A 20,158-nucleotide genomic window follows, 5' to 3' on the forward strand; every position below is an offset into this window, starting at 1 on the left:
CTAAGGTCATATCATGCCCTGCGGGTGTGCCGGTATGCTGGAGCCGGGACTGCAAACAGGTCTTGTTCCAAAGATCATGCTTATTCCCTTCTACTCACATGGCTTCCTAAGAAGGAGAAATAAAGAGAAAAGGCAAGGAGGTAGGATTGATCTATTTTCATCATACTTCCATGATTTATAGCGCATGTGGACTAGGGCCCTAGGAAAACAACATATGTGTTGTGTAAGACAGCAAATCATGAACATGGAGACACTGAATGTATATGTTTTCCACACATGTAAATGATAACTGAAAAAATAACGCCAAAATCTAAGTACATTGCTTAGGATCAAGTAATATGAATCAAGGATCCTGAGCACATGCTTTCATCTGCACAGACCATCAGAGACACAATGTAGTGGTTAAAAGCAGGGGTGTCTGGAGCCAGACTGTCCCTGGCAAGTCCCCCTATTCCTCTTACCAGATGTACAGCTATGGGGAAGTTACTTAGCCTCCTTATGCTAAAGTTTCCTCATTCATAAAATGGGGGTGGTTTCAAAGAACAGTTTATCTTTGGGGGTTATAAGAATTAAATGAGCAACATACAAACAGTAAGCACTTAAAGCACACTACCTCCTGTTTTCTTGTGCTTTGAATCTCAAAAATTCTATGAATCCTTGTCATAACATTGGCCATCACAACCGATGGTAGTATCATTAGACTGTCTTAGGAGTTCCTGAGATATTTCATAGAGTTCCCAGGAACACAATCTATTTCAGAAACAATGAGTAGAAAGCCAGTATAAAGCAGTGGTTGAGTCAGCAGGCCATCAAGCCATTTGTTCCTACGAGCCAGTGCTGGAACCCTGATTCTACTACCCAGTAAAAAAAAAAAAAAAAGGCAGCGGGGACACCTGGGTGGCTTACTGGTTGAGCATCTGCCTTCGGCTCAGGGTGTGATCCTGGAGTCCTGGGATGGAGTCCCACATCAGGCTCCCTGCAGGGAGCCTGCTTCTCCTTCTGCCTATGTCTCTGCCTCTCTCTCTCTCTCTCTCTCTCTCTGTGTCTCATGAATAAGTAAATAAAATCTCTAAAAAAGAAAAAAAAAACCAACCCAAGTAACCCAGGTGGGCATTTTTCCATATCTGGATAATGGAAGAACACTAACTACCTCACAGATTAGGAATTCCTTTGCTTGGTATATTTGAGTTCATTTACTCAGATCTTATATTGATAATGTCTTCAATTTGTGTGATACGTTTCAGCTTATTTAGCACTTCACATCTATTTCATCCATAAAACAACCTTGCAAGACAGATGTTATTACCCTGAGATTGCAGAGAAAAGCAGAGAGATTTACCCAAGATCACAAAGTTGCTAAGTAACTGAGCTAGAACTTGAAGCCAGTTCTCCGGAGTAAAGGCTTCTATACGAGTTTTTCATGTTCCCCTACTTTATTCTGAATGTTCTCAGGAGAATTTTTTAAGGATATGTAGTCCCGGAGTTACACATGTCTCCACCAAATATGTTGATGTAACGTTGTTAAAAGTGAAGCAAGGAAAGAAAGCCTTTCCTAAAAGCAAGTAGATAGTTTCAGAGTAAAGAAGAAACATGACGATGTGCTTCATCTTTTGTAAAAATCTTTCATTTGCAGTTCCCCAGTCAGTAAGAATCATATGACAAATTGTTTACACAGTTCCCATTGAGACTTGCGAACCCAGAAAAGGCCAGAAAATCAAAAGAGCAAAGTCTTTATATTTTATGTTTTCACTTATTTTTTAAAGTATATTGTTTTCATATGCATACAAATATGAACATTGAGAAACCATTTGGAAACCCAGCAGAAAGATTATTAAATTACAAAAAAGACAGTTGATAAGGTTGTGAGGATAATTACTATGATCTTTTTTTTCTCTTTTGCCCTAATCCACTGTCAATAACTTATTCCAGTGGTAGAAACTGACATTTACTTTCTTACCTTTTTTAAACTCCTGGGTTTCGGCTAAAGTTCAGTTTCCAGGAAATCTCTCCCCATTTGGGGTCACTGTACCACAGCCTCAAATTCCGCCTGAGGCCCTTGCCCATGTACACAATCGTACAACCCATCGTCTGTTCAGGCTGGTTTAGTGGACAGTGCCCATGTGACAAAATTATATACTTCGGAAAGGAGCTGGAATGAAAGAGAACAGATATTACCCACTCAGGGATGGGGTTTAGTGTAGGAAACCAAGGACGCTCACTGGCCATAATCACCAGCTTTGCCAGCAGGCTCAGATTTTTACAATTTGGTCTCTTGGATCTGCCATGCTCCTTTTTAAAGAGTGCGGAGATACAGAAAGCCTAAAACCAAGTCTTTTTATCCAGGAAGGCAGTCCTGCTGATTTTCACAGAGAAGTCTAAACAGAGAGGTAGAAGATCAGCATATTCTAACAACCACTTACTCATTGATGGAAAACAAACAAGGAGGAAGTACAGGTCAAAAATAAATTCCTTAACAAGCCAAAAAGGACAGAAGAAATAAAACTGTGTATCAGGGATACAGAGATTCACTTTTGGTTAATGACACTAACAGGAATGACTACATTTCTTTCCCCTAAATGATGTAGCTAAATGCCCGGATGTTTGTACTTCGTCCGATATCACACATTCTTCTTTCCAAAGAGACCCCCTGTAACTTAGAAAATCAGGACTTTCTGCTCTTCACTGTGACTGTTTTGTGAGCTTGTTTATCAGCTACACAGATGTGCTGCAAGGCCTTTCATCAGCTTGGGACCACAAGTGAGTGTGTGGTGCAAAAAATACCTCACCATGCAATTTAACAGATTCCAAAAAAAGGAACAAAAATCCTGAGAGAAGGCATTCATAACAGTAAAAATTACGGTTGGTGAAACTTGGTTGAATTGGCTGAGGAATTCTTCATCTTTCTAAAAAGATTTGCCTCGTGTATTGGGGTTAAGTTCAGCCCTCAAAGGGCCTATTTGAAATCATGCTGTTCTTGCATCTGGCTCAGGACATTCTACCCCAAATTAACCACACACAAATGCCACTTTTAGTCTTTCAACATTTGCTGCAGACAAGGATTCACATCCTTTGAAGCACAACTCTTTAAGTTGCAATATAGCCAATATGCATTGGGATACTCATTGTGTTTTAAATGAATATTCTGCTTAGATAAAATATTACCCATAATCAATATTTTTCAGCCCTTATTTCTTGAAAACCATGATAATATGCATTAGATTAGTTATCTCAGCTTTAGAAATCAGAGTATACTGAATGTAATATAATTATTTCTTAATACTAACCTGAAGGCAGTGTAATATATTAAGTATTTTTTAAAATATCCTTCTGAATCTGTAATCACTAGGTCTCCAGGGTCTGGGAAATAGAATATAAATAAGTAAATAACTGACTAAGGAATCCTGCCTCCAAAATTGCTTTTGATGGCTTTAAATATCTAGATATGTTTTCAGGTTCCATTATGATTATTAAATATATATATCCTAAGTGATGTTGAAGAAGATGATGACTTATACCAACCTAAGTCCATATTCTAAAAGATCTACTTGTAAAAATGGCATGATTTATGTATATAGCAGTATTATTCATGATAGCTGGAAGATGGAAGCAGCCTAAGGATCTATCAACAGATGACTGGATAAACAAAATGTCGTATATACATACAAGGGAATAATACTCAGCTTATTCATATAATGGCATGTTATCTAGCTTTAAAAAGGAAGGAAATCCTGTCACATGCTACAACATAGGTAAACCATGAGGATAGTAAGCTAAACCAAATAAACCCTACTCATGAGGAGACTAATACTGTATAATTCTACTTATATGAAAACCTAGAGTAGTCAATTCATAGAAAGAGAAAGTAGAATGACCACTGCCAAAAGTGGGGGCAGAGGGTTGATGAGGAATTACTGTTTAATGGATATACAGAGTTTCCGGAAATTGGTTGCACAATAATGAGATTCATTGTTACAATCAATGATTCAATGCTTTTTTACAATTTTAGCACAGCCTGTATTCCAGGCATCTATCTTCATTATAGCCCTACTAAACTCTTTACTCCTTCACATTTCCATGATTTTATGAATACTACTCTCAGTCTAAGTACAACACTGTCCAAAAGAACTTTTTCTGTTGATGGAAATATTCTATATCTGCATGGTCCAGTACAGTTGCCACCAGCCACATGTGACTAGAGACTGATCCATTGGATGTCATATTTCTGGAATGTTCTTCTCTATTTCCAAATCTGCTGCAGCTCTACTCCCTTCCTTTCCACGTAGTGAATACTGTAGTGAATACTGTCAGTGTTGCATGCAGAGCCTCTCAGATCCCTTTTATTGCTTCTGTGTGCCTTTCTTGGACTCTCAGTTTTTACTTCTAATAGCCTGTACCTATCAGTCTTGAGAGACTATCCTGAAAGTGCTGGAGCCATTGTTCATTCTGTGTGGAGAGAGCCCTGGAGTTTAGATCCTGCCCTACCTCCTCACCCCCACCCCAGGGCAGCCCTCAGTCTCTGAAAGACCAGTATAAAAGCATGAGAACTCAGCTTTCTTTGAATCGGGCCCATTCTGAAGTAGAACTCACACTCCTAAGTTCTCCACAGTATTAGGTTGAAGCTACTTCTGGAGGATTTGGAAACCTTGCCCTTATGCTCAGCTGCTTTTCCTCCCTTGTCTGCTTCCTTACTAGTTTCTCCTGAGATCACTGCCTTCATAAATCACTTACACGTGAATCCTCATATCAGCATCTGTGTCTAGGAAATTTGAGGATAAACTGAAATGCTGATTCCTCTGTGAAAGCTTTCCCCAGTCATCAATCAAAATTAATCTCAGAGTCCTATAAACTGCCAGGGCACTTTCTTTACATTTCTAGTCTAATACCAAGTATTGTAATTACATTCATAACTGGGGCTGCAACTAGAATGTGAGCTATTCATAGGTAGAGATCATGTCATATTCATCCTCATATCCTCTTTTTCAATGTCTTGTGTGTTATAAGTTCTATAAAATGTTCATTGAACTTATTTGAATATAAAGGAAAATGTGGACATCATGGCTTTTCATCATTTTTAATAAAAATATTTAATGATTTGAGGTTATTAAAGTTATAGGAAAGAGTGTCTGTTGCCAGAAGATATTTATTCAATGTACTATAGATTTTTTCCCATATTCAGTGATGATGGCTAGCAGTTCTTTAATTTGAAAGAGATTAATATAAAAAGATGGCCTACCAAAAAATGGCTCATAAACTCATTGACAGTGACAATACTTCCTGCTTTTTATGAGTTCTTCAGACTTTAGAGTCTTTAGAAATTCAACTGGGAATAATTCAGATATATCACTGAGCTGAATCAGGGCAGCACACACAGTAGAAAGGAAAAGCCGCATCTTTCCCATCTTTTGATGATTACAAGTTAATAAAACATGGACCAAATTGAATATCTTGTAGCTATTTAAAAACATATAACTGGGATCCCTGGGTGGCGCAGCGGTTTAGTGCCTTCCTTTGGCCCAGGGCGTGATCCTGGAGACCCGGGATCGAGTCCCGCATCAGGCTCCCGGTGCATGGAGCCTGCTTCTCCCTCTGCCTGTGTCTCTGCCTCTCTCTCTCTCTCTCTGTGACTATCATAAATAAATAAAAATTTAAAAAAAAAAAAAAAACATATAACTGAAGATACTCAATAATATTTATCAAATGGACAAATAATGTTTAATGCCAAAAAAGTAGACCCCAGAGTAGTATATATTTCTAAAAATGAAATATATATGCATATAGGAAATAAAAACCAGAAAAAAATTGTACGAAAATGTTAGAAATGGTTAGCTCTGAAAAGTGTCATTTAAGGTGGTTTCTTTTTCTTTCTTCATTCTTCTTTTATTTTTCCACATTTTTTAGTTTATTTATTTATTATTTGTTTAAATAATCTCTACACCCAATGTGGGGCTTGAACTCACAACACCAAGATCAGAGTTCCATGCTCTACCAACTGAGCCAGCTATTTCTACAGTGAGTATGTACAATTTTGAAATAAGAAACCAAGTACATTTTTTAAAGCCTCTAGTTACAGTCACATCTTTCCTATCCTGTATACTCCAAATATTGGTAATAATAATTGAATAAAAATGCAGGCTTACATACAGCAGAATAAAAATGATAACAGTTGTGCTCATTGAGAATTATTTACAATTCAACCAATCGCAGAGTAACCTGCTTGTGAGAGCTTGATCCTCTGAGTCGGGCAAACTCATAATGACTTGTTTTGATAGCGATGTAACCCCTCACAAACCACGGGGAGCCCATTCGACTAATTTCATTCTTTCCTTACATACTTTCATGTAGGTATGTATTTTACATGCAAAGCCTATGTCCTTGCAACAGAATGCACCAATTTAAACATTTGAACATTTTGTTAGCAATTCAGATGCATCATGGTTAGTTTGATTATGTTGAAAAGTAACAGGTTAATTTGACTTAAAGAACTTAACTGACCATACTATGCCTTAAGCAACTATTTTTTAAATGGACTAAAATGATTAACTCAGAATAAATCGCTCAAAGAATTCCTATTGATCAAAGTGTTCAGATTCTTCAAGGAAATATCTGAATTTTTCCCTTTGAAATTCTCCTTTGGCAATAAAATTATGAAAAGAAACCTGACCTTAACCTCACTGTATGGAGAGGAAGATGATCTGTAAGTCACAAAGCTTTTAAGTAAGTGTGGTATTAGATTCCTGTCTAAAAGAAAACTTTTGGTAAGTGCATAGCAGTTGTTGGGGAGCAAGAATATTCTGCCTCCAAGGTCCTAGCCAGACTAAGAATCAAACTGACACAAGACAGATTAACAGGAGAAAATCAAATGTAATAGCATAGATACAGGGAATCCACACAGACATGGAAATTTCAAAGACAGTCAAGGCAATGTAAGGTGTACATATATTGTTGAGCTGAGGAGAAAGGGGTAGGGGTGTGGAAATTCAAAGGGAAGGAATGCAACTCACAGGAAGTTGATAAAGAGTAAATGTTTGCTAAATGCTTGCTGGGCCACTGAGAAACAATGGGACACGGATGACTTCGGCCAAACAGGTCTTGCCAGGCTCTTCCCTGTCCATCGTGCCTAGTTGATATCATACTGTAGTTATCTTTGGTGATAGCTCTCGACCTGGAGCAGGTCGAGCAGCTGAATCTGTTGAGTTTTGACTACTTTTCAACTTAAAATAATCTTTATGCCAAAGCAGAATATTTTGGGGAGGGGAGTTACCCTTGGCCACTACCTGATATATTTTTTAAATGTGTTCATCTTTATTTACACATCTTAAACATATAATAGCACTGAGAAATCAGAGGGCAAATACTCTTACCCTTATTTTTCTGCTGTAGGATCTGAAGCCACAATTAAGTCCTTTCAAAAGCCAAGCTGCATTGCGAGCACAGCAGTCCTGACTTGTATTTGCAAGGGCATTCCAACAGGCATAGGCTTAAACTCCTGAAGGATGGTTAGCAGAGCGGAAATAAGATTTGTCTGTCACCTCAGGAAAATGCCAAGTGTCCTCCTGTCCCAAGAACTTGTCCAACGTGCTTGGTAGAAATGCTCCACAGCTGAGTGTGTGAGGGGGTAGGGTGGGGCACCACTCACACCACCCCCTCGTCTGGGTGGTCTTTCTGGGAAGCCCTCAGAGGCGTACTGGTTAGGACCAGAATTGCCATGCCACCCACACCGTTCCCAGTGTCAGGACCTGGCCAGCTAAAGCATATTAGCCATCCTAAAATAATAAAAACAAATTAATGGAATTGCCTCAAGGGAAATCAGATTCCACTTAGAGGCCCAGAGGCAGAAACAGCTGTTAAAATTCATTAAATTAGAAGTTCCTGTAGTAGCTTCTTGAGGATGTTTTTCAAAGTCTTTGGGCCACTACTATAAAAAAAAAAAATCTAGTTAAACATTATTCATCAGAAAGTATTTTTGTGGTGAGGACGTGGAGTGTATTTTGAAATCTTCATAGGATATAAGGTTGTGGCTGGACCATTTCCCAAGTTTATATTTCACTAGGCTTTGACAGATGGGCTCATTGTAGTTTTAAAAGTTAAGTAGAGAATCAATGACTGCATTAAAAACCCCAAAAGCTTTTCCACTGAAGATTAAAAATCCCAAAAAGATTCCACTGAGCATGATTGTCCTATCAAAGAAACTCTATAAGATGTTTATGGATTTTCACAAGTCTGACTACAAATTCTACAATAAAATTAGTAGCTAATTGATGAGGGAACAAGGCTAGTTGCACAAAGTACAGCTGATATCCCACAAATGACCCACACCCAAGGTGGGATTTGTGTGACATTCTTCAGGAAGTTTCCAGTTGTCTTAATGTTAATGCCTTGCTAGAGGGAAAAGCAATCTTTAATTTGACAATGGCAAGGTCTCCAGTATCTTGTAGGCCCTCCTTAGCATATGAAGATCCTTTTGAAATCTCCCTTTTTGCTTACCTCCCCCAACTCTGCAAGTATATAATCAGCCACACCTCACTTCCTGCCCACGGGTCCTGTCTCTGGGCTTTAATAAAACCACCATTTTGCACCAAAGACGTCTCAAGAATTCTTTCATATTTGTCGGCTCCAGACCTCACCTATATTCAAAAACTTCATCACTAATGACAAGAACAACTTAAAACCTGTTACTTTTTGGAGGACCCCTGGGTGGTGGCTCAGTCGGTTAAACATCCAATTCTTGGTTTCTGCTCAGGTCATGATCTCAGGGTCATGAATTAAGCCCCACGTTGGGCTCAGTGCCTAGCTCAGAGTTGGCTTGAGATTCCTCTCCCTCTGCCCCTCCCATTCTCATGGTCTCTCTCTCATCCTCTCTCAAATAAGTAAATAAATAAATCTTAGGGGGGAAAATAATTCTCTTTCTCTCTGCTCCTTTCTGCTTGCTCACTCTCTCAATAAATAAATAAGTAAATAAACAAACAAACAACCTGTTACTTTTTTTTTTTAATTGAGGTTTTTAATCTACCTTTTCTTCCAAGGATATTTCTATGCTGTTAAAAGGACTATGCTTAGGGATGCATAGGGAAATTATGATCTGAGTCTTAATTTCCACTTGGATCATGGTCTCAGGGTGGTGGGATGGAGCCCTGCACGTGGAGTCTGCTTGGGATTCTCTCTCTCTTTTTCCACCCACTCACGTGCATTCTCTCTCTCTCAAAATCTTTAAAGAAAAAAAAAGCGTGGGGGGCTGTGCTTGTTATAGGGGAACTATTTCAGAAAAAATTCTTATAATGTCAATAATAAAGGAATGTGTCTGACAAGAAAGGAAATGAATTTTGCTGCTCTCTGTGCTTCAAATTCTTCAACTTAAAAAGGGACGGTGGGGATTGGATTAGATTCTCTCTGAAGACTACTTCGGTTTTGAGTTCTAGGAAACTAGAATTCCAAAGGTGTTTCACAAACCAGTGGGTAGCAGCCAGCTCTAAATGCAGAGTTAATAGATTCATTGTTAGATTTTGAGGAGTGCCGATAATGTAAAATGGTGATTATAAATGTATCCGCTAAAGCCTTTGATTGTAAATAACGGAATTCAACTCTGGCTAACCACAAGTAAAAGGGAAATCATCATAAGATCATGGTGGAGATCACAGACCCAAAAGGAAGCTTGCAAAAGCCTGAAAGGACAAGAAGCAGGACTTCTTAGGGATCTAAGTGGCAGGACTTCAGGACACTGCACTGGGACCAATTGGCTCCAACTATTTTTCTTTTGCCCTGTAGTCATCAGGCTCAAGAGTCAAAGTGTCAGGGCAACCTGGGGGGCTCAGCGGCTTAGCGCAGCCTTCAGCCCAGGGTGTGATTCTGGTGAACCGGGATCAGGTCCCACATCAGGCTCCCTGCATGGAGCCTGCTTCTCCCTCTGCTTGTGTCTCTGCCTCTCTTTCTCTCAGTGTGTCTCATGAATAAATAAATAAAATCTTAAAAAAAAAAAAAGTCAAAGCATCAGGGAAAGACCATTGCTTAGATGATGGATTGATGTTCACTATCCATTCCACCCAATTCCAGGGTCCCTTCACTCACTATAAAGGCTCAACAGCTAAAAGCTGTATTCACTAGTCTCCCTTGCAGCCAATGTTCCAGAAGATATTATTCAGCTAGTCACATGCATTTGTGTTAGATTGAAAAGGCAGCAGTGAGGTGTATACCACATGTGTGCTGCTTCTGTGATTTCTCTTCCAGAGCATGGATGTCAGAGTGTTTGATTTTCCTGCAAAAGTGCTAGCCAAGGTCACTAGTCTAATAAGTGTTGAGAGGCATGACATGATCATTCATTTTGTTGGTGCAGTCCCAGCAGATCTGTCATAGCTCTGGAGACAACTATTTATCAGTGGTTTCTAATCCCCAGGTCACAGCTAAGATGGCATATTGCTGGAGCCAACAGTTGGCATCATGGCTTCCTAATTCCCCAGCTTTCTGATGATGATCATTCTATTTGTAGACTTGTTTTGTACTACCAGTAATTCCTGGAAGTACAGTTCCTTATAATAAATCCCCTTCTGCTTAAATAGCTAGAGAGTGTTCCATTCGAGTACAACTGGCCATGGTGGTTCATACACCCACCACTGGGCTAGGGGAGGCAGGACATGTTGAGTGGCATACCCAACAAAATTGTACACAAAAGAGGAATAATTCTCCCAAAATAAAATAAGTTACCCTGAAAAGGAGTTGAGAGGGGGAGTGATGGATTGTGGGTGGCAGAAAACAAACAACCCTCCTGCAAATAAATACAAGATAATCAAATCAACATTGTTTTAAGAGTATATTGCAGACTCACTACACAAACCAAAGTTTTCTGAGGTCCTGAAATGTGACAGTATATTATGAAAGCTTAACTTTCCTGAGGGAAGGAGCCAGAGGAGGCTTCATAAAGTGACATCTGATTCAAGTCTCAAGGCTCAAGTAGATATGAAGGGCTTTCTAGGTAGTGGGAAATTAGTAATTTAATTATAATTTATTGATTATTTGATAAATTTATTAATTTGATTTAATTTTTCTTGTGTATGGGGGGTGTGGTATCTAAATAAAGATTGAGGGGTTGATTAAATAGTAAAGGGGAAAGTTTTGTTTTTTAGTTTTCCTCAAATAGGTGTAAATATTATAACTGGGAGGAAACTCTAAAAGACAATGCAAACAATGGAAACACCATAGACCCCGGGTAGCTAGCAGAAGATTTCAAAAGCCCAACCTCTACTTCCAAGCCCTACCCAGGCTACTCACAGAAGCAAGCAGCTGCCTATCTCTGCCCTTTTTATTGCTCTATACATATATAGAAATTGGACCTAATTCCTGAATGCATTCCAAAGGCTAAAGTTCATTATCCACAGACTCCCACATCACCTGATTTTTTTTTTTGACTTCCTAATATTCTTCCATAGCCTAAGTGTGCATTTCATCATCATGGTCACTGGCTCATGGACTGGCCCTGAGGGATATTAGCTTTGAGCCTCCAGATGCTTCTGCTTTCCTCGAGGAAAACCAGGCCTCTGTTATTTTTTCTCAGCTCCAGCTAAGGGCATAGTTTTATTTCTCTTCTGATCTGTGACTGCTATTTTTCTCACTTGGCCATTTCACACATTGAGTTCAACTTTTACCTGAGCTGGAAATGCTGCTGTAACAGTATTGTCACAGTGATGCTTTGACCCAACTCACACAACGTGTTTTATGTGCCACCTGGTAGCATCATCAAGAGCCGGAAGGGAAGGAAAACTAATACTAATTGAATTTCCATTACGTGTCAGGTATGCGTCTAAGTCCTTTCCCAGGTGTTATTCATTTAATATAATTTCTACAGTGGTTTACCGCCCCCAGCCAATCACCCTTCAATCTGCCTCAACACCTCCCAGAGGCTGCCTATGGGCAAATTCGATTTAATTAAATGCCTTCCTCCCACTAGTGTGCTTTGTCCCACTCATCCTGCTTTTTAGTCCAGGTGACTCTCAAGTCCACCTCACTGCCCTTGCTTTCACTGCTGCCATCCTCACAATCCTCCTTGGTCCCAACTTCCTGCTCTCCTATTCTTGCTTGACTCCAGTCTTCCTGCAGTGAGGCTCTGATCCCAGCCCCCAAATTCAAGCCAGTTCTAAGTGAAATGCATCTGTCTCCTCACGTGCTGATACTGACCCCACAGAGAGGGAGGGGGGAAATAGTGAGGAGAACCAAATTTTGTACATTCCTACCATTTTTGTAAAACTGTGTCCACCTGTTTTGAATCAGTGGCATATATGAAGTGAATGTGATTCTCCCAACAGGATAAAATTGAGTAGATACACAATTCCTTATAACACAATTCCTCAAAGCTTATCTTCCCTACTTGACCTTATACATTTTCTTTCCAAGTGGCAAGAAGGCTACGAAAAGATAAGTTTCTCAAATATGATAGAGTGTTCCTCAAAAGATTAGGGAGCAAAGATAAAAATCAGAGATCAAAAAAATATATGAATAGCATTATAAACAGGCCAGAGGAGATTTCTGTGAGCCGTTAAAGCAGGGTAAAGTCCTGATTCCTCTGTGTACAATCCTGTGCGTGCAAACACACACACACACCCCTCCCTGTTTACTCTTCTGTCGTAGCATTTAAAAATTGAATGTGTTGGGGAGGGAGGGGCAAGACGGCGGAAGAGTAGGGTCCCCAAGTCACCTGTCCCAACCAACTTACCTAGATAACCTTCAAATCAGCCTGAAAATCTACGAATTCGGCCTGAGATTTAAAGAGAGACCAGCTGGAATGCTGCAGCGAGAAGAGTTCGCGCTTCTATCAAGGTAGGAAGACGGGGGAAAAGGAATAAAGAAACAAAAGGCCTCCAAGGGGGAGGGGCCCCGCGAGGAGCCGGGCTGAGGCCGGGGCGAGTGTCCCCAGGACAGGAGAGCCCCGTCCCGGAGGAGCAGGAGCTGCACCAACCTTCCCGGGCGGAAAGGGGCTCGCAGGGAGGTGGAGCAGGACCCAGGAGGGCGGGGATGCCCTCGGGCTCCCGGGGACACTAACAGGCACCTGCGCCCTGGGAGAGTGCGCCGAGCTCCCTAAGGGCTGCAGCGCTCGGCAGGACCCGGAGCAGCTCGGAGGGGCTCGGGCGGCGGCTCCGCGGAGGGGGCTGCGGGGCGGGAGCGGGAATCCAACAGCTCAGGCCCCGGAGCACAGGGCCCGGGACACAGCCCAGGATCTGGCCTCCCCCGGGACAGGCAGAGGCCAGGAGGGTCCAGGACAGCAAGGACGCTCCTGCCCGGAGCTGAGCAGATCAGCGGCCCCGCCCGGAGCCTCCAGGCCCTGCAGACAGAGAGCCCCGGAGCTACTGCGGGAGCTGACTCCAGGGCTGCAGAGCTGCCGCCCCGCCACTGGGGCTGTTCCTCCTGGGGCCTCCCAGGGTAAACAACACCCACTGAGCCCTGCACCAGGCAGGGGGAGAGCAGCTCCCCCAAGCGCTAACACCTGAGAATCAGCACAGGAGGCCCCTCCCCCAGAAGACCAGCTGGACGGACAAGTTCCAGGGGAAGTCAAGGGACTTACAGTATACAGAATCAGAGGATACTCCCCTGTGGTTTTATGTTTTATGTTGTTTTTTTTTTTTTTTTGCTTTTTGATTTGTTTCCTTCCCCCACCCCATTTTTTTCCTTTCTTTCTCTTTCTCTATTTCTTCTTCTTTTTCTTTTTTTCTTCCTTTTTTCTTTTTTCTTTTTCTCTTTTCTTTCCTTCTTTCTCTCCTCTCTTTTTCTCCTTTTCCCAACACAACTTGTTTTTGGCCACTCTGCACTGAGCAAAATGACTAAGAGGAAAACCTCACCTCAAAAGAAAGAATCAGAAACAGTCCTCTCTCCCACAGAGTTACAAAATCTGGATTACAATTCAATGTCAGAAAGCCAATTCACAAGCACTATTATACAGCTACTGGTGGCTCTAGAAAAAAAGCATAAAGGACTCAAGAGACTTCATGAGTGCAGAATTTAGATCCAATCAGGCAGAAATTAAAGATCAATTGAATGAGATGTAATCCAAACTACAACTCCTAACGACGAGGGTTAACAAGGTGGAAGAATGAGTGAGTGACATAGAAGACAAGTTGATGGCAAAGAGGGAAACTGAGGAAAAAAAGGGACAAACAATTAAAAGACCATGAAGATAGATTAAGGGAAATAAACGACAGTCTGAGGAAGAAAAACCTACGTTTAATTGGGGTTCCCGAGGGTGCCAAAAGGGACAGAGGGCCAGAATATGTATTTGAACAAATCATAGCTGAAAACTTTCCTAATCTGGGAAGGGAAACAGGCATTCAGGTCCAGGAAATAGAGAGATCCCCCCTAAAATCAATAAAAACCATTCAACACCTCGACATTTAATAGTTAAGCTTGCAAATTCCAAAGATAAAGAGAAGATCCTTAAAGCAGCAAGAGACAAGAAATCCCTGACTTTTATGGGGAGGAGTATTAGGGTAACAGCAGACCTCTCCACAGAGACCTGGCAGGCCAGAAAGGGCTGGCAGGATATATTCAGGGTCCTAAATGAGAAGAATATGCAACCAAGAATACTTTATCCAGTAAGGCTCTCATTCAGAATGGAAGGAGAGATAAAGAGCTTCCAAGACAGGCAGGAACTGAAAGAATATGTGACCTCCAAACCAGCTCTGCAAGAAATTTTAAGGGGGACTCTTAAAATTCCCCTTTAAGAAGAAGTTCAGTGGAACAATCCACAAAAACAAGGACTGAATAGATATCATGATGACACTAAACTCATATCTCTCAATAGTAACTCTGAACGTGAACGGGCTTAATGACCCCATCAAAAGGCGCACGGTTTCAGACTGGACAAAAAAAGCAGGACCCATCTATTTGCTGTCTACAAGAGACTCATTTTAGACAGAAGGACACCTACAGCCTGAAAATAAAAGGTTGGAGAGCCATTTACCATTCGAATGGTCCTCAAAAGAAAGCAGGGGTAGCCATCCTTATATCAGATAAACTAAAATATACCCCGAAGATTGTAGTGAGAGATGAAGAGGGACACTATCTCATACTTAAAAGATCTATCCAGCAAGAGGACTTAACAATCCTCAATATATATGCCCCGAATGTGGGAGCTGCCAAATATATCAATCAATTAATAACCAAAGTGAAGAAATACTTAGATAATAATACACTTATACTTGGTGACTTCAATCTAGCTCTTTCTATACTCGATAGGACTTCTAAGCACAACATCTCCAAAGAAACGAGAGCTTTAAATGATACACTGGACCAGATGGACTTCACAGATATCTACAGAACTTTACATCCAAACTCAACTGAATACACATTCTTCTCAAGTGCACATGGAACTTTCTCCAGAATAGACCACATACTGGGTCACAAATCGGGTCTGAACTGATACCAAAAGATTGGGATTGTCCCCTGCATATTCTCAGACCATAATGCCTTGAAATTAGAACTAAATCACAACAAGAAGTTTGGAAGGACCTCAAACACGTGGAGGTTAAGGACCATCCTGCTAAAAGATGAAAGGGTCAACCAGGAAATTAAGGAAGAATTTAAAAGATTCATGGAAACTAATGAGAATGAAGATAAAACCGTTCAAAATCTTTGGGATGCAGCAAAAGCAGTCCTAAGGGGAAAATACATCGCAATACAAGCATCCATTCAAAAACTGGAAAGAACTCAAATACAAAAGCTAACCTTACACCTAAAGGAGCTAGAGAAAAAACAGCAGATAGATCCTACACCCAGCAGAAGAAGAGAGTTAATTAAGATTCGAGCAGAAGTCAACGAAATTGAGACGAGAAGAACTGTGGAACAGATCAACAGAACCAGGAGTTGGTTCTTTGAAAGAATTAATAAGATAGATAAACCATTAGCCAGCCTTATTAAAAAGAAGAGAGAGAAGACTCAAATTAATAAAATCACGAATGAGAAAGGAGAGATCACTACCAACACCAAGGAAATACAAACGATTCTAAAAACATATTATGAACAGCTATATGCCAATAAATTAGGCAATCTAGAAGAAATGGACGCATTCCTGGAAAGCCACAAACTACCAAAACTGGAACAGGAAGAAATAGAAAACCTGAACAGGCCAATAACCAGGGAGGAAATTGAAGCAGTCATCAAAAACCTCCCAAGACACAAAAGTCCAGGGCCAGATGGCTTTCCAGGGGAATTCTATCAAACCTTTAAAGAAGAAACCATACCTATTCTACTAAAGCTGTTTGGAAAGACAGAAAGAGATGGAGTACTTCCAAATTCTTTCTATGAGGCCAGCATCACCTTAATTCCAAACCCAGACAAAGACCCCACCAAAAAGGAGAATTACAGACCAATATCCCCGGTGAACATGGATGCAAAAATTCTCAACAAGATACTAGCCAATAGGATCGGAAAGTACATTAAGAAGATTATTCACCATGACCAAGTAGGATTTAGCCCCGGGACACAAGACTGGTTCAACACTCGTAAAACAATCAATGTGATTCATCATATCAACAAGAGAAAAACCAAGAACCATATGATCCTCTCATTAGATGCAGAGAAAGCATTTGACAAAATACAGCATCCATTCCTGATCAAAACTCTTCAGAGTGTAGGGATAGAGGGAACATTCCTCGACATCTTAAAAGCCATCTACAAAAAGCCCACAGCAAATATCATTCTCAATGGGGAACCACTGGGAGCCTTGCCCCTAAGATCAGGAACAAGACAGGGATGTCCACTCTCACCATTGCTGTTCAACATCGTTCTGGAAGTCCTCGCCTCAGCAATCAGACAACAAAAAGACATTAAAGGCATTCAAATTGGCAAAGAAGAAGTCAAACTCTCCCTCTTCGCCGATGACATGATACTCTACATAGAAAACCCAAAAGCCTCCCCCCAAGATTGCTAGAGCTCATACAGCAATTTGGTAGCGTGGCAGGATACAAAATAAATGCCCAGAAATCAGTGGCATTTCTATACACTAACAATGAGACTGAAGAAAGAGAAATTAAGGAGTCAATCCCATTTACAATTGCACCCAAAAGCATAAGATACCTAGGAATAAACCTAACCAAAGAGGTGAAGGATCTATACCCTAAAAACTATAGAACACTTCTGAAACAAATTGAGGAAGACACAAAGAGATGGAAAAATATTCCATGCTCATGGATTGGCAGAATTAATATTGTGAAAATGTCAATGTTACCCAGGGCAATTTACACATTTAATGCAATCCCTATCAAAATACCATGGACTTTCTTCAGAGAGTGAGAACAAATTATTTTAAGATTTGTGTGGAATCAGAAAAGACCCCGAATAGCCAGGGGAATTTTAAAAAAGAAAACCATATCTTGGGGGCATCACAATACCAGACTTCAGGTTGGACTACAAAGCTGTGGTCATCAAGACAGTGTGGTACTGGCACAGAAACAGACACATAGATCAATGGAACAGAATAGAGAACCCAGAAGTGGACCCTGAACTTTATGGTCAACTAATATTGGATAAGGGAGGAAAGACTATCCATTGGAAGAAAGTCTCTTCAATAAATGGTGCTGGGAAAATTGGACACCCACTTGCAGAAGAATGAAACTGGACCACTCTCTTGCACCATACACAAAGATAAACTCAAAATGGATGAAAGATCTAAATGTGAGACAAGATTCCATCAAAATCCTCGAGGAGAACACAGGCAACACCCTTTTGGAACTTGACCATAGCAACTTCTTGCAAGATACATCTATGAAGGCAAGGGAAACAAAAGCAAAAATGAACTATTGGGACTTCATCAAGGTAAGAAGCTTCTGCACAGCAAAGGATACAGTCAACAAAACCAAAAGACAACCTACAGAATGGGAGAAGATATTTGCAAATGACGTATCAGATAAAGGGCTAGTTTCCAAGATCTATAAAGAACTTATTAAACTCAACACCAAAGAAACAAACAATCGAATCATGAAATGGGCAAAAGACATGAAGAGAAATCTCACAGAGGAAGACATAGACATGGCCAACATGCACATGAGAAAACTCTCTGCATCACTTGCCATCAGGGAAATACAAATCAAAACCACAATGAGATACCACCTCACACCAGTGAAAATGGGGAAGATTAACAAGGCCAGAAACCACAAATGTTGGAGAGGATGTGGAGAAAAGGGAACCCTCCTGCACTGTTGGTGGGAATGTGAACTGGTGTAGCCACTCTGGAAAACTGTGTGGAGGTTCCTCAAAGAGTTCAAAATAGACCTGCCCTACGACTCAGCAATTGCACTGTTGGGGATTTACCCCAAAGATACAGATGCAATGAAAGGCCAGGACACCTGCACCCCGGTATTTCTAGCAGCAATGTCCACAATAGCCAAACTGTGGAAGGAGCCTCGGTGTCCATCGAACGATGATGGATAAAGAAGATGTGGTCTATGTATACAATGGGATATTACTCAGGCATTAGAAACGACAAATACCACCATTTGCTTCGATGTGGATGGAACTGGAGGGTATTAAGCTGAGTGAAGTAAGTCAATCAGAGAAGGACAAACATTATATGTTCTCATTCATTTGGGGAATATAAATAGTAGTGAAAGGGAATATATGGGAAGGGAGAAGAAATGTGTGGGAAATATCAGAAAGGGAGATAGAACATAAAGACTCCTAACTCTGGGAAATGAACTAGGGGTGGTGAAAGGGGAGGAGGGCAGGGGGTGGCAGTGAGTGGGTGACGGGCACTGAGGGGGGCACTTGATGGGATGAGCGCTGGGTGTTATTCTGTATGTTGTTAAATTGAACACCAATAAAAAATAAATTCACTAAAAATAAATAAATAAATAAATAAATAAATAAATAAATAAATAAATAAAATTGTCTGTGTTGCAGGGCCTCCATTGTTTCACACACTGAATTCACAAGCATAAAAGTTGTAAAAAGCAATCTATTTTTGCAACAGGATTCCTGTATGGGGTGCTGGGTGAGATTATGCATTTTAAAACAATTATGGCCCTGAGAAAAAGGGTGGCAAGTTCCTAAGAGAACTCTCAGAAGTTGGATCCAATCACCCCTCCAAGGCTTGAAGTATCAGGACAAAGCATTGCTTACCCCCTCTTCTCACCCCTGAATGATGTAAGAGGAGAAATGGGAGCCAGAAAGACCATCCTTTAGGGGACTATAGTGTGTTATAAAAAAGAACTGTAAAAAAAAAAAAAAAAAAAAAAGAACTGTTTCCTCCCTTCCTTCAGCTCCCCCTACTGGGAAGAGAGGATTTTCCTCCCTGAATGAAAGGGAAGGACCTCACAAGAATTCTGGTAAGGATTAGGGTGATTGTTGGAAGGGAGATTGATGTTTCATTTTTTGGTTACATAGCTGCTTAGGAGCTGGGCTGGCTCATCTGCCCAATGCCACTCAAGCAGAGAAAATGGGCCACTCGGGGTCTTACTGGGAACCACAGCAGCAGCTGGCCAAAGAGAACCTAAAAGAGGAATGCTAGCTGATGTCACCTGCTGCAGGTCGGAATATGGTAAGGATTAAGATATTTTAGCATTTTGTATCTTACATATTAGACTATGAGGTAATAAAGCATGCATGTGCCTCATAAATATTCGTCTAGAACTGGTTTCAAAAAGAGGCACATTCAAAACCAGCTTGAGTAATGACAACTAAGTAAAATAAATGCATCATTTTTCATAGCAGTAATTTTGAAAGACAACACATTAAGACATACCTATTTTGCTGCACTTATTCAAAAGAATGGTCCTCAGTCCTTTATTGTCTCAGTCTACATGGATTGTCATGTGACTCGAGTCCCTGTATATACAACAGTTCTACCAGTCATAAAGTCTTCCAATGGCGGATTTTCATGATTCACTTTTGCCGTCTTGCTTTCATTCATTGACCACAGGCAGGGATGTGTTGAGAATGTCTAACAACTGAGTTTGTGGGGCAGGGGGACACAGTTGATTTGGAAAGGTGTATAATCATGCCTGATTAGCCTCCGTGGCTAATTTCAAGCTACCAATTTGACACCACTAAATGTGGGCTTGGGAAGAGATAGCAAATCAGCTCTCAGGAGCAGGTAGGTATAAGCCATCTCTAGCACACCACTGAACTGGCAAATGTGACAGTAAGATCCACTCAGTCTGTACCACTAGTTCATTTAAAATGCTGTTGT

The 20,158-nt window shown here is 40.8% G+C and overlaps 2 long non-coding RNA genes across 2 annotated transcripts in view; one reads left to right on the forward strand and one right to left on the reverse strand.

The window, feature by feature from the left end:
- LOC121492474 lies at positions 1–12,759 on the reverse strand. The gene is made up of 3 exons (XR_005988245.1): positions 12,698–12,759; positions 1,958–2,149; positions 1–106 (listed from the first exon to the last, which is right to left on the reverse strand). It is a non-coding gene; the product is annotated as an uncharacterized LOC121492474 (long non-coding RNA).
- The window catches only part of LOC121492475, a 25,036-nt gene continuing 17,617 nt past the window's right edge, over positions 12,740–20,158 (forward strand). The window contains exons 1-2 of the long non-coding RNA XR_005988246.1: positions 12,740–12,801; positions 19,354–19,507. This is a non-coding gene — a long non-coding RNA (uncharacterized LOC121492475). The remainder of the gene's footprint in view (positions 12,802–19,353; positions 19,508–20,158) is intronic.

Source organism: Vulpes lagopus, chromosome 6 (genome assembly GCF_018345385.1).
Source record: "Vulpes lagopus strain Blue_001 chromosome 6, ASM1834538v1, whole genome shotgun sequence".
Lineage (NCBI taxonomy): Eukaryota > Metazoa > Chordata > Mammalia > Carnivora > Canidae > Vulpes > Vulpes lagopus.